This window comes from Danio rerio, chromosome 4, assembly GCF_052040795.2.
Source record: "Danio rerio strain M-AB ecotype USA chromosome 4, GRCz13ab, whole genome shotgun sequence".
NCBI classification, from domain to species: Eukaryota; Metazoa; Chordata; class Actinopteri; order Cypriniformes; family Danionidae; genus Danio; species Danio rerio.
In genome coordinates, this window is record NC_141024.2 from 48,454,926 (window position 1) to 48,468,257 (window position 13,332).

Below are 13,332 nucleotides of genomic sequence, written 5' to 3' on the forward strand. Positions count from 1 at the left end.
TATTTCTTCTCAATCATTCTTTTAAAAACAACAGTATGAAGAAATATGCCAATTATTAATTAAATATGTAATTGCTTTCAGCGCTAATAGGAAACCAAATAGATGACTATAATGAACAATTCAGACTGCACAATAATGTTGAAAAGCGAGTACATATTTGCATAAAAACATTCAAATTTATTTTACATCTCTTTTTATGTAGCAACCAGATTTTGAAATGTCTTCAGCTGAGCATTAAATTTTGTCAACCTAAAACTTCCATGAAATGTAAAAATCTATAATATTAGTTCTCTAAAATCTTTCATTGTGAATATATTTATGGTATGACCCTGTATAGTTTTAGGTATCCCTACATCATCACACCTATGTCTTAAATAAATGAAAAGATGTTAACTAAATGTTTATTCATGACTTTTATGACATCATGGCAGATGTTCATAGTGCTGACCAGTAAGTGAAGGTGGGCCTGATTGAATGTGTAGATAAAGCAGCCCATTGTTACTACTAGCTACCAAGGAGTAGGGTAATGCTTTTGGGCACAGTCACTGATACCAGAACTTTCTACAAGAATCCATTGATCAGGAGTAAAAAGACTAAAAACATAAAAAGATACTATCTCCGAGGACCAGAGATCCTACTTTGGTCTTGTTTGCACTGAACTATAAGACTGAACTATCGCTGTTTAAGGACACCAGCATCATCTATAAGGTACTACTGCGTATGATCTACACCGATTATGGGACATACTTTGTATTGTAATAAAAAAAGTTTTCTAAAAAATATTTTCTGATTTCTTCTGACACCCCCTTGCAAAGATGGCTGATTGCTATTGTTCTCCAAATGCTGACGGAGTGCGACACTGTTTTTCATTGTCAAATAAGGTCAATTGTGGATGACATGTTAACAGCATTATAGGGACCATATGGTCTTTCTTCTGGAGAAGATCATTAATGATGCATGTGGTTCTAATCATGATTGTACAGGAGATGGCAAACGTGTGAAAAATCTCAAGAGAGAAATGGACGTTGTGAGAGGGGCCTTAAACTCACGGGCCGATACGATAAATCAATTGACACACCTGTGTGTTCGTAGCAATGGTGCTATCTGTGCAACCATTACAAAAATTCTGGAGGTGTTGACTGAATTGAGTGATGAGATGGGAATAATGCAGGTTCTATGTATGTCTACATATATAACAGATATTTGTGTGTCACTGGTTTCACAAAACAAAATAACAAATATTGCTGAGATTGTGAAAGTTATGACCAACCACATTCTAGAACATGACAGAATGCTTTTAGCAGCATTTCTTTGTTGGTTAGATATTCAGTAATGTCGTTATTGTTCTGGTGTACCCTGTTTTTCAATGTATGACTGTATATATTTATATTTTTTTAGTTGATTTGTTTGTTATGCAATCCATATTTGTTCATTATGTACTACTCTATTTAAGTGTATATGTGCTTGAAATAAAACGTTTTTCAGCTTAAGTGAACTTATTATTTTGTGTTAAACAAGTAAAATGTTTTAATGTAACTAAGTAGATTTTCAATTCTACAAGCATTTCTAAAGAAAAAATAAACTGCTTGGCGTTTCATTACCCAACCTAGTCATTTTTAAATTTTGGATTAAATTTACAGGATCAGGTTTACATACAAAATATTAACTTAAAGTAAAGTCGCAAGATTGGCCAAGTGTTAATTGGTGCATTCAAAGTCTATAGCGGTATAAATGACCTATTGCTTGTTCTGAAAAGTGTCTATGCCTGTACTGTAAATAGTTAGAAAATGAGCTAGATGCTAAACATGACGATGTGAAACAAATAATAGAAATATTGTCGAAATTTATTAAAGTTCTATATTTATGCCAAATGAATATTTACATATTTATAAAAAATTTAAAATGTTGCATAGCGTGTCAAGGACTGGTTACTTGTTTAAACCAAAAAAGGTATAAACTGCAGATCATTTAATAAAAGTTGGTCGACATTTAAGACAACCCAATAACACACACTTCTCATGTGTAACGATTTTGTAGTCAGTTTGGAAAGACAACCTAAAAATTGTCGCCCAATTTAGTTTTAAATCTAGAAGTACTGACGTACAATAATTTTTCATAATTTTTCATTCATTTGAAAAAGTGTATGAACAAAAGGTATACATAATATTGTTGGTTGTCACCGGTTTAAATCCAAAACATTTAAAACTCAAACTTTCACGACAGTTGAAAAGAAAATATTTTCAATACACTGTACATTAGACACTGTTGCAAAAACATATTAATGCGGATTTAGTGGCAAGTATTAAATTTAGTTTTGTAGATTCATAGTTCTCGTAAAAAAAAAATATTATGAAGAATTAGACAACAAAAGACAATTGGCAGTAGAAATGGTTATTACGACTTTTGCTGTATGCTTCATAACAGATGCTATGAGACTTTTAACGCATATGCAAAAAGTTTGCAAAGACATTTTGTGTTAAAAAGTGCAGCAGAAAATGGCTGCTTGAATTAGGTCAAATCATTTGGTGAGATGGAAGTGGTCATAAAATATACTGAAATGTTTCAAAAATCATCCTGCATTCAGGGGTTGATAAAATAAACTTATTAAAGCATTAAAGTTTACTGCAAAGTATTCTTAAATTAAAATGTGTTTACTCTTTGATATTGATGTGCTTTGTTGACAGTATTGCGTGTAGCATTCAACTACGATACAAATAACTGTAGCTAAGTGTTGTTATTATTGTTACTTGGGACACTTTAGAGGTTAAAAATATCCCCATATTATGAAACCCAGAAATTCTAACTCTCATTGGACCATATTGATGTAACCATTGTATTTCAAAACATCACATTTTTTTCCTTAAATGAAACATTGATGTTCTTAAAAACTCCAGAAGAAAGGGAACAACATTAAGTAAATTTGGTGAACCGACAGTTTTAAAAGCAAGTATGCTTTGTAACATACAAACTCTAACAGTGGCGCAAAATTACGGATTTTTAGCACATACATAAAAAGCTTACATTTTGTGTTGAAAAAGTGCAAAATCATAAGCTTGAATTATTTCAATGCTATTGGTTTGTAAAAACAAAACTCTAGTCATGCGTTAAGTTTAATCAATAGTATTTTAAAGACCTTTTTTCCGTATGATAACGTTTTATATTCTGAGTGAAAAACATTCAGTTAGATTTTAGATTGTTCATTTGAAAATGTGTGTGTCAATGAAAAACATTCAGTTTAAAGAAACATACACTCACTACAAAATTTGGGTAGTGATGTCATAATGTTCGCTTATCAGATACACGCATTCGCTGTAAAAGTCATCAGATGTCTTTTATCTTTCTCAAGCACGCTTCAACCGGTTCAAATTTCCTGCACACATACACCCACGCAGGCACAGCCAGCCTCCCAAGCCACACCCACACCCGAGCCGGAGAGACGCACACACATACACAGACACGCAGTTCTGACCACAACAGAGCAAAGGCAACACAGCTGTGCATATACCTTAGTTTATTAATTGTAACATAATATATTAACATAATATATTATAATTTAATTATAAAAACATAATTTAAAACAATAATTACAATATATTATTGTATAATTATAATAACTGAATTTATTAAAATATTTAAAATATAATACTGTATAATATAGTTTTAATAACGGTTAATATATTTTATTTCATTAAAATCTATTTCATAATATTAAAATATCTCATTTTAATGTAATAATACCGGAATATTAATTTAATTCAACTGATAAGAATCTGATTACCGGAATTGTTAATTTACTTCAACTGATAAGAGTCTAATTAACGGAAAGGGGCGGGGTTTACACCGGAAGCCCCGCCCCAAAAGGGGCATGGAGGGTATCAATCAAACTTTTTGACAGATGCCACCGGATATTACTCTCTCTCAAGTTCATTTACCATCATCTATCATGACTGAATGAGCAGGAGAACTCGAGAAATATCAATTCTAGAAACCAAATGTGTTGATCAGCAGCATCTATGAGGCCAACACAACATGATGATGACTGCGCTTCAGTGAAAACAGACTTAGGGTGCTTTCACACCTGTGAATCGATTCAGTTGTTCCGAAACAGCGATTACAATTGATACAATGTAGCAATTATTCATTGGAGCGGATCGCTTTCACACTGCAAAATTTCCAAACGGACCAAATTTTCTAATGCAAGTCACGTGCGAGTAAACTGTTCTCTCATTGGTCAACGTCTCCTGGGTTTGTTTACCGGAAATGCGCCCTCATCTGCGATCCGTCCCGATGGAAACACAACATATCTGCGGGCTTGTTGTTGCTTTTTTTGTTGCTGTTGTTATATTGATTCATAATTTTGAGCAGGAGTCAAGGGTTCGGCGAGAAAACATTTTTAAAATTCATCTTCTCCGACGAAGAGCTGTAAGGCGGCATTATACACTGAAAAGGCGGGCTGTGATTTTGAATGGCGATTACGTGCTGCTAACCCACAGACTCCAAAGATCCATCAGGTATGTGTAATTTCCCTCCACACACACACATTCATATGTACACATGCATGTATGAATGAGTGAGTGAGAGAGAAAGCGCGCGCGATGGTCTTGTTTTTATTTATCGCTAAGTGTTGACTTAAACCAATAAATCATCATGTAACGTAGAATTAAATATTTAGAAAATGTAAAAATGCATAATGTTCTATGAGTGGGTTTTTATTGTAAAATAGTTTATTGAAAGTGTACTATTAATACGTGCCTAAACTGTCATGAATTTAATTTTACTATTCCAAAAAAATATTTCAAGAATGTCTACATAATTTTTTTTCTCTCGTTGTTTATTTTTGCAGGACAATATGGGTATTCCCACGTAGTTGTGACTGGTGGAAATACATCAATAATACTTGGACGGACCACGAATGGCTGCAAAATCTCAGAATGCAAAGAAGCTCCTTTATTCTGCTGTGTGACACACTCCGGCCCTGGCTAACTCGGCAAAATGCTAGATACAGAAAACCAGTTCCTGTCGAAATTCGTGTGGCGATATGTATTTGGAGACTGGCAACTAATCTTGAATATAGGTCCATCTCACATTTATTTGGTGTTGGGGTGTCCACATGCTGCATCATCACTCAAGAAGTTGTGACTGCAATAAATGTGATAATGAAGCCACAATACATCAAAAAACCCTCTGCAGCAGAGTTCAAAATGATTGTGCAGGGCTTTCGTGACAGGTGGGGATTCCCTCAAGTAGCAGGAGCTATTGATGGAACACATATAAACATTAAAGCTCCATCCAACACACCTGCAGACTATTACAATCGAAAGGGAAACTACTCCATTGTCTTGCAAGCTGTGGTTGACAACAAGATGAAATTTTGGGACATTAACGTTGGGCAACCAGGAAAAGTTCATGATGCCCGTGTTTTTTGTCTCTCTTCACTCTTTGATCGTGGTAGTAGTGGCACCCTTCTGCCGACCTGGACTGAAACATTTGAGGCAATTGATGTGCCACTTTTTCTTTTAGGGGATTCTGCCTATCCTCTGTCACACTGGCTGATGAAGCCTTATCCTGAGGGAAGAGGAGTGACACCTGAACAGATCAAATTTAACCACCGCTTAAGTCAAGCTCGAATGACTGTAGAGCGTGCTTTTGGGCGCCTGAAAGGACGCTGGCGTTGTCTGCTAAAGCAATGTGAGGCCCACATTACTCTTGTTAGTCGTATAGTCTCTGCTTGTTGTGTGCTACACAACTTCTGTGAAGTACGCAATGAAGAATTCTATGGGAGAGATGATGTAAGAGAAGAGGAAGAACAATCACAGGATGCAAGACCTCAGGAACAGGAGAATGTTCAAGGCAATAACGTCAGAGATGCTCTTTGCAGATATTTTTCAAGAATATGAATGTATACATCATTTCTAAAATCCAATAAACATTGTAAGATATAGAATGTTAGAAATTTAAATATGAAAGCTCACCTAATAAAAATTTACTCGCCACAAGTGGTTTCAAAAAGAATATAATTTGAAGAATGCTGAAAAACTAATCACTGACTTACTTAGGAAAACACTAATTCCATGGAAGTTAATGGTTAAATGTTTTTACCACTCTTCAAAATATATTCTTTAGTATTCAACAGATTAAAAAAAATTAAACAGGTTTGGAACAAGGGAATCATAAGTAAATGATGCCAATATTCTTTTTGGGCGAACCAGCTTTTTAAGATTGACAATCCCAAAATTGGATGAAATAAATATGCTGCATCATTTTACATGCAACTTTAAAAATGTGTTTTTATATTTCTAGATTATAAAGAATCAGAAGTGTTATAAGGTGGTTAAGCAACACTTTATTAAGTCTTTATTAAAACTTTTTACTTGTACATAAATTGTTTCTGTACTAAAGTGTACATTCTCTCTTTTTACAAACTGGTAATTCAAAATAAACTTCTTGTCAGTGGCAAGCTATGTTAATACAAGATGGTCATTTATAACACTGTAAGACCATGCGATTGAAAAAACCTGTTATGAATTAAATGCCCTGAATTTTTAACTTTTTGATTACAACTCTTCTTTCTATTTTGCTTTCTGCCTGAATACACATTTTCAAAACAAAGTGCAACATGCACTAACAATAAATGAACAAACCTTTTTAAAGGTATAGTAACTTGTATTACAGGTTGTAATAATTCTGAGCACTGTTTACACAATGCAGTGTGGATGATACACATGGCTGTGTATTTTCGATTAATGACGGTTGTGACACGTGTTCATGCTGAGGCATAGGCATCACTGGGCACGGGACAGATGAAATTGGCTTGGTAGTTGGTACAGAAATTGGCCATGACCCAGATGTTGTTGGAGGAATCGTTGGATGTGGAAGAGTGGAGTTTGGTTGTTCCTGATGCAGAGTATTTACGAAACTGCACATTACCTGAAGCAGCATTTGGTAGTTGGCCTGTTGCTGTTCCTGCATTCTCCTAAACCTACTTTCTTCGGCTTCTTGTTGTGCTTTAAGCATCTTTTCAAAAATAGCAGTCTCTTGAGCCAGATGTTGTTCTTCAGCCTTGTTCAAGGCCTCTAGCTGCCTTCTGTTTTCAGCCATGTAACTCAAAAACTTCTGATCAAGGTAGGATGATTTGTGTTTTCTTTTGCGCGACTGAGCTCCAGGAATAGGCAGTCGTTGTGTTGTTTCTTCGAAGCTGCTGTCTGTGCTCTGAGCAGCATCAGACATCTCCTCATCCAGAAGTACAGCACCATCATCACCTATTAAATAGATCAGTTAAAGTCATTTCTTAAAATATAACTTAAATACATTTTTTTAATAATTAAAAACTTGATTAAAATTTAATTAAAACTTCTAATCTCAGAGTTAAATTAAATGATACATGTGTACTAATAAAACATGCATGGTAATTTATGTTTATAAAAAGCGTTGATATACAAATTATATCCATCTATCCAGCCTCCATTAAACAGCACACAAATATTTGTGGATCATAAATATTCACAAAGCAAATAACAACGTGTATATTACAGCATGTATGTTCAAACATTTGAAAGGGGATGAAATTTTAATAAAAGTAAAGTTGGTTTTATATTTGGATATTCAGACATTCTCCTTAATAATATAATTTCAGAAAAGTATTCTTTGCAAATTTTAGATAGGGAAATAATGTTAGCAGCAAATGACTATCAAAGTACAACATTGCTTACAGTGAGTTAAATAGTGTTGATGTTGTTTAGTCATACTTGCATGCTAATTCTGACCAAATATTCAAAATAAGATGATAAACAATATAGAGACTGCTAAATAAACGAATGTGCGAATATAAAACCAACTTTACCTCAATGAAATTTTGCCACTCACCGTGATCATTTGATCCTTCAGCCTGGCTAGAGATATTGGCTGATGATAACGCTGGATCACAGTTGTCAGGCTCATTAGACTCCACCACATCCACAGGATCAACTACTGGATTGGTACCAAGTATTTTGTCCAGTTCATCAAACCAGGTAAACTTATCTTTCTCGTCTCCAGAACTCCCTGTTTTGCGAAGTGAGTCGCGTACTTTTATGTACTGTTGACGCAGTTTTTTGGCTTTTGCGCGGCACTGCTCTATGGAGCGATTGTAGCCCATGTCTTGCAGACGCTCACTGAACACTTTGTAAATTTCTGTGTTTTTGTGTGTTTTGCATAGTTGTTCTGCTATATGCTCATCTGACCAAATGTCGATGAGGCATTTGACCTCCGGTGAGCTCCAGGTTAATCCTTGATTCATTTTAAGTAGGCTATTAGCAAAACAAGCTAACTTTACTGCTTTCACAGAATGTATGTATTTAACGTTACGAAATTACCCATCACGCATTGCGATCGGCTTCTTCGTTGGTCCGTTGGAGCGGATCGCTTTCTCACTGCAATCGAACCCCTCCAGGGTTCGTTTCCATCGAGCCGAGACCACCTCACTCAAGCGATCTCGGAGCGATTACTTTGGCGCGGAACAGAGCGCGATTGCCCTGTTCACATATGCCAATCGAACTGCGCTAACTGGCCAAACGAGATACGTTCCAAAACAAAAGTGTAGGTGTGAAAGCACCCTAAGTGTACAACACTATAAGAAATGGAGTACTCGTTTTATTCAGCTCATTTATGGATTATGGCTATTGTTTCTTGCTCTGGCTCACCTGATTTCTTTTTTGTAATTACTCTCATATAAAGAAACTGTTGACGCAAGTGTTGAAGAGAAGTTGTTTTGTTTCTGTTCTTTATTATTATTATTTTTTTTGTAACAGGATAAAGTGTCCAAACGCAGAGGACAAACTCCTGCTGAAATGACTGATCTACATTGAGTTATTAAAATAAGATTATTTAATAACAATTGAATATTAATAGAATATGCATGTGCATATAGTTCACTGCTTCTGATGAGAATTAATTTATTATATCATATAATTTATTATATCATCAAGACTCGTAAAACATACTGGTTTGATCACTGTTTGTCCTAAAGAACCGGTTCAAGTAAAAAAAAAAGGACTTCCCATCACTAATGATAAATACACTGCATATTGGGTTAAAAGTTTAACACTGGAAAAAAAACTCTTAAATATATGCGTTTTCACACTCGTGGATTAAAATGTACTCCAGTTTTAACACTGAACAACACCAAAAAAAATGACACTGTATATTTAACACTGGAATTTTTTGCTGTGTGTGTTTTCTGCTAAAAGAAGTGCTGAGAAACATGAAGAAACCTGTTGAGGAATGCACAATACTTACAAAACAGGTTTATTTGAAGGACTGCCTCCTTCCACAGAATACTTGATCCTGAAGCAGTGAAAATGCACACTTATGAAGACACAAACATGACAGTATATATAGAGTATATTCAGGGAAATCAGCTGGAGAAAGTCTTTTATTGAGTCCAGCTTAATATGAGCTGCTGTGAATGATATCAGGATCACCAGTGAGGGTTTGCTGCACTATTATTCATCAAACATAATCAACCCAGTCTGATTTCACATCCTCTGAGCTGTAAATATTGCAGTGTGTTTCCATGATCTCCAGATCTGTGTTTGTCATTAGCTCTGCTGCTACAGACACATGATAACCCTTACTGTACACTGTGCTGTTATGATCAAAGACAGCAGACCATCAGAACAGTTCATTTGAACTCATTCAGACTCTACATTCAGCAGCGATAGGTTTGTGTTCGTCAAAACATCGTCTGACAGGGTGAACATTCAGCAGATTTCCTTCAGCATTTGAAGATTTTCCGAGAGTTTATGTAATATTAAAGTCAGATTCTATTCTGTTATGTGTTTCATTCATTTAATAGAACAGAGAGACGTTCACTGTGATCAAATAAAGCTTTTAGATCAGTTCCACACAGATAGTCTCTTATAACCCAGATCCAGCAGTGTTTCATCTAATAGTCTGTCAGATTATTGAGTCTGTCAGGACTTGAGTTTGACACCATTGGCGTAGATCCTCCTGTATGTGTTTAGGACATTTACCAATGCTCAAAAGTACAATAGAAAAGTACAGGACAGAACTGTATCAATCTGATGATGAACAGACCTTGAATATCCAGTATACTGTAAAGGTTTAAACAGCACAGCTTTCGAGAGATTATTGTGCTGTAGAGTAAACATATAAATATGAGTATTTGGTTTGTACTGAGCTTTTATTTCTAAGACATTGGTTGATGCTTGAAAAGATATGGGTGTGGGTGTTACATTGCCTGGTTTGTTTTATATATTAAACTGTATATCTTACAGAATCTGCTAAATATACCTCAGATCAGCGCACAAGCTGTGATTGAATGACACACTACCACACTAACTCCTCTGAGTAACATTTCCTCAGCTCAGAGTCTGTCCGCTCCCTCTCTACATTGAGTTAATCAGACAATTAAATGATGATCTAGCACTGATGATGAAGACCTGCTGTTAATAAGCAGAATCACTGAAGAGAAACACAAACACTTCAACAGACTCCAGTCACAGGCTTAGATGAAAGCTGAAATAAGCTCAAAGGCTGAGCAACATGTCTGCCTTCCTGGAGTGATGACGCTGTGTCTGGCTCTGCTGTAGTGTTTTAGAGATCAATACTGTCTGAAACGTATATTTAAAATACAGCTTATAGAAGCCTTTTCAATAGCTTCACCATTTTTGTTGTTCTACTTTTACTCTTTTAAACTCTACACACTTCTCATCAGGGACAATATAAAACACACGACTTAACTGGGGCTAAAATTCATTCATTGTAACTTGTGTTACTGAGATTATAACAAGTACAATATATAGCACGTTTGGAAAACTGACCTGTTATATTACAGTGACTGATTTACTTTTGTACTGTCAACACTGCTATTACCAGCTGAGCAAAAGCCTCCATTGCTATGCTTTATTCTTATCTACTTGTGTGTCTGTGTTTCTCATCTGGCTGGTTATTTCCTCATGTCTTAAACAGGTTTGTTGTGTTTTTCAGAGGTGAAAGAATATTCAGATCTGTTGTTCAGCTAAACTCAACAGTTCAGCAGAGGAACAGAAAGATCTGCAGCCATTATTTGAGGTGAGAGTTTGCTCTTTCTGTGCTTTATATAATCTATGAGTGTCGTCTGATTATCAGTTGATCATCTCTTTGTGTTTCTGAGACTTTACTGCTGAGATGAAGACATTCTGAGGATTTCATTTACATCTTTTGATGTCAAGTGCGTTTCTAGAAGAGGATCACAGAAAACAAAAACCTTCTCATTCTGATACTGAAATCTGTGTTTATGAGTTATCTGTGAGTTTATGAGTGTTTATTAAGCTCAGCACAGTGAACATTTCTTTAGTTATATAATTTTAGTTGTTTGATATGCAGTGGAACAGTAAAATAAATCGCAGAACAGATGAGCCACTTTTGACATGATTCCGAGTACTGAAACTTTTCAAACATACAGGAAAACAGGCCTGGCACGGTTCGGATAGCATAGTGTGAGTGCGCCCTTGCTGAAGCTACAGAATAAAACTCAATCTGCAATAACAGTATTCATGAATGTATTTAGTTTATTTTACAGTGGATTCACACAATCTTATTTGTAGATACATGAGCTGAAAACCCTGAAGAGTTTCAGCAGTCAGACCGGCTTCATTTGTTTGCCTGAAGTGTTTCTGCTTTAACTGATTCTGATGATAAACAACTGCTGTGGCTACAACTGTCACCTGTTTTACATTATTTATACACACTTGTCTAAATACTATTAAACCTGTACATTTCAGAGATCATGACATTTCTCAAAACTAAAGCAGAAAACAAAGTAACAAATTCTCTAAAATAAGGAAAATCATTTTCAAAAGTACATTCATTCATGGGGCGAGGCAGTGGCGCAGTAGGTAGTGCTGTTGCTGGTTTGAACCTCGGCTCAGTTGGCGTTTCTATGTGGAGTTTGCATGTTCTCCCTGCCTTCGCGTGGGTTTCCTCCGGGTGCTCCAGTGTTCCCCCACAGTCCAAAGACATGTGATACAGGTGAATTGGGTAGGCTAAATTGTCCATAGTGTATGAGTGTGTGTGTGAATGTGTATGTGGATGTTTCCCAGAGATGGGTTGTGGCTGGAAGGGCATCCGCTGTGTAAAAACTTGCTGGATAAGTTGGCGGTTCATTCCGCTGTGGTGACCCCGGATTAATAAAGGGACTAAGCTGACAAGAAAATGAATGAATGTTGATATTCATTCATTTATTTTATTTTCGGCTTAGTCTCTTTTTTTAATCAGGGATCGCCACAGCAGAATGAAACACCAACTATTCCAGTATATGTTTTAAGCAGTGGATGCTGCAACCCAAAACTGGGAAACACCCCATACACTCTTACATTCACACTCATACACTACGGGCATTTTAGCTTACTCAATTGCCCTATAGCGCATGTGTTTGGGCTGTGGTGGAACCAGAGCACCCAGAGGAAACCCACAAAATCCAGTTTGACCATGAAGATATGATGTGTAGTCAGAGTTTTGAGCAGGACAAGAAGTTTTGCTGGATTGAGCTGATTTATAGCGTCTATGGAGTAGGTCATTACCCAGAGAAAGGTTTGAAAACTTCTGACTATCTATCTATCTATCTATCTATCTATCTATCTATCTATCTATCTATCTATCTATCTATCTATCTATCTATCTATCTATCTATCAGCAGTATAAGCTTTTTCTCTGCTTTTAATGTTAGTGTTGCAATTACTGTAATTTATTAGTTTTTGCTGTAATGCAGAAATATAACAGATAACTTTTCTAAGTTTGGTAATACTGTACTTGGTACATTCTTAGTAATGCACGTTGTTGGTCTGTGTGTTCTTTCTGTGTTGTGTGTGTGTGTGGGGGGGTGATTTGGGGGGGGGGGGGTATGTGATAGGCTGATGTTCTGTGTTTATCTTCAGCATCGGTGCGGTCACGTGGTATTGTTGTAACTGGTGATTCCTCGTTGCTTAGCACCACTCAGCTGACTCATCAGCACGCTACAGCTGCTGTGCATTACTATGCTTATATCTAGTCTGTGTTTCACATTGTCAATTTGCTGTTGTTCATGTCTGTGACTCGTCAGGCTGTCTTCGCTGAGTTCCGTAGTGGTGAGCTCGCTTCCTGAAGCTGAGTTTCTTCTCTCCACTGTTTCTCAAGTCCAACAACGCAGAGAACAGACTTGCAAACTTGTGAAGACCCGTCTTGCCTGGTCACTTCGGAAGAACAAACTTGGGAGACCGTGAGAACAGTGAAAACATTGGACGAAGTCTAGCTTCCATATAAGGGCCAAACATGGACCATATCTGGGCCTAGTCTCAGTCAAGTTATTTACCTATA

The 13,332-nt window shown here is 36.2% G+C and overlaps 1 protein-coding gene and 1 long non-coding RNA gene across 2 annotated transcripts in view; one reads left to right on the plus strand and one right to left on the minus strand.

Annotated features, from left to right (window-relative positions):
* Positions 1–6,323: 6,323 nt before the first annotated feature.
* LOC148682126 (uncharacterized) lies at positions 6,324–8,335 on the minus strand. The gene is made up of 2 exons (XR_015942888.1): positions 7,864–8,335; positions 6,324–7,259 (listed from the first exon to the last, which is right to left on the minus strand). It is a non-coding gene; the product is annotated as an uncharacterized LOC148682126 (long non-coding RNA).
* A 2,693-nt stretch (positions 8,336–11,028) lies between these two features.
* The window catches only part of si:dkeyp-4c4.1, a 38,766-nt gene continuing 36,462 nt past the window's right edge, over positions 11,029–13,332 (plus strand). The window contains exon 1 of the mRNA NM_001100956.2: positions 11,029–11,070. The gene's annotated coding sequence lies outside the window, so the exon portion shown is untranslated. The remainder of the gene's footprint in view (positions 11,071–13,332) is intronic.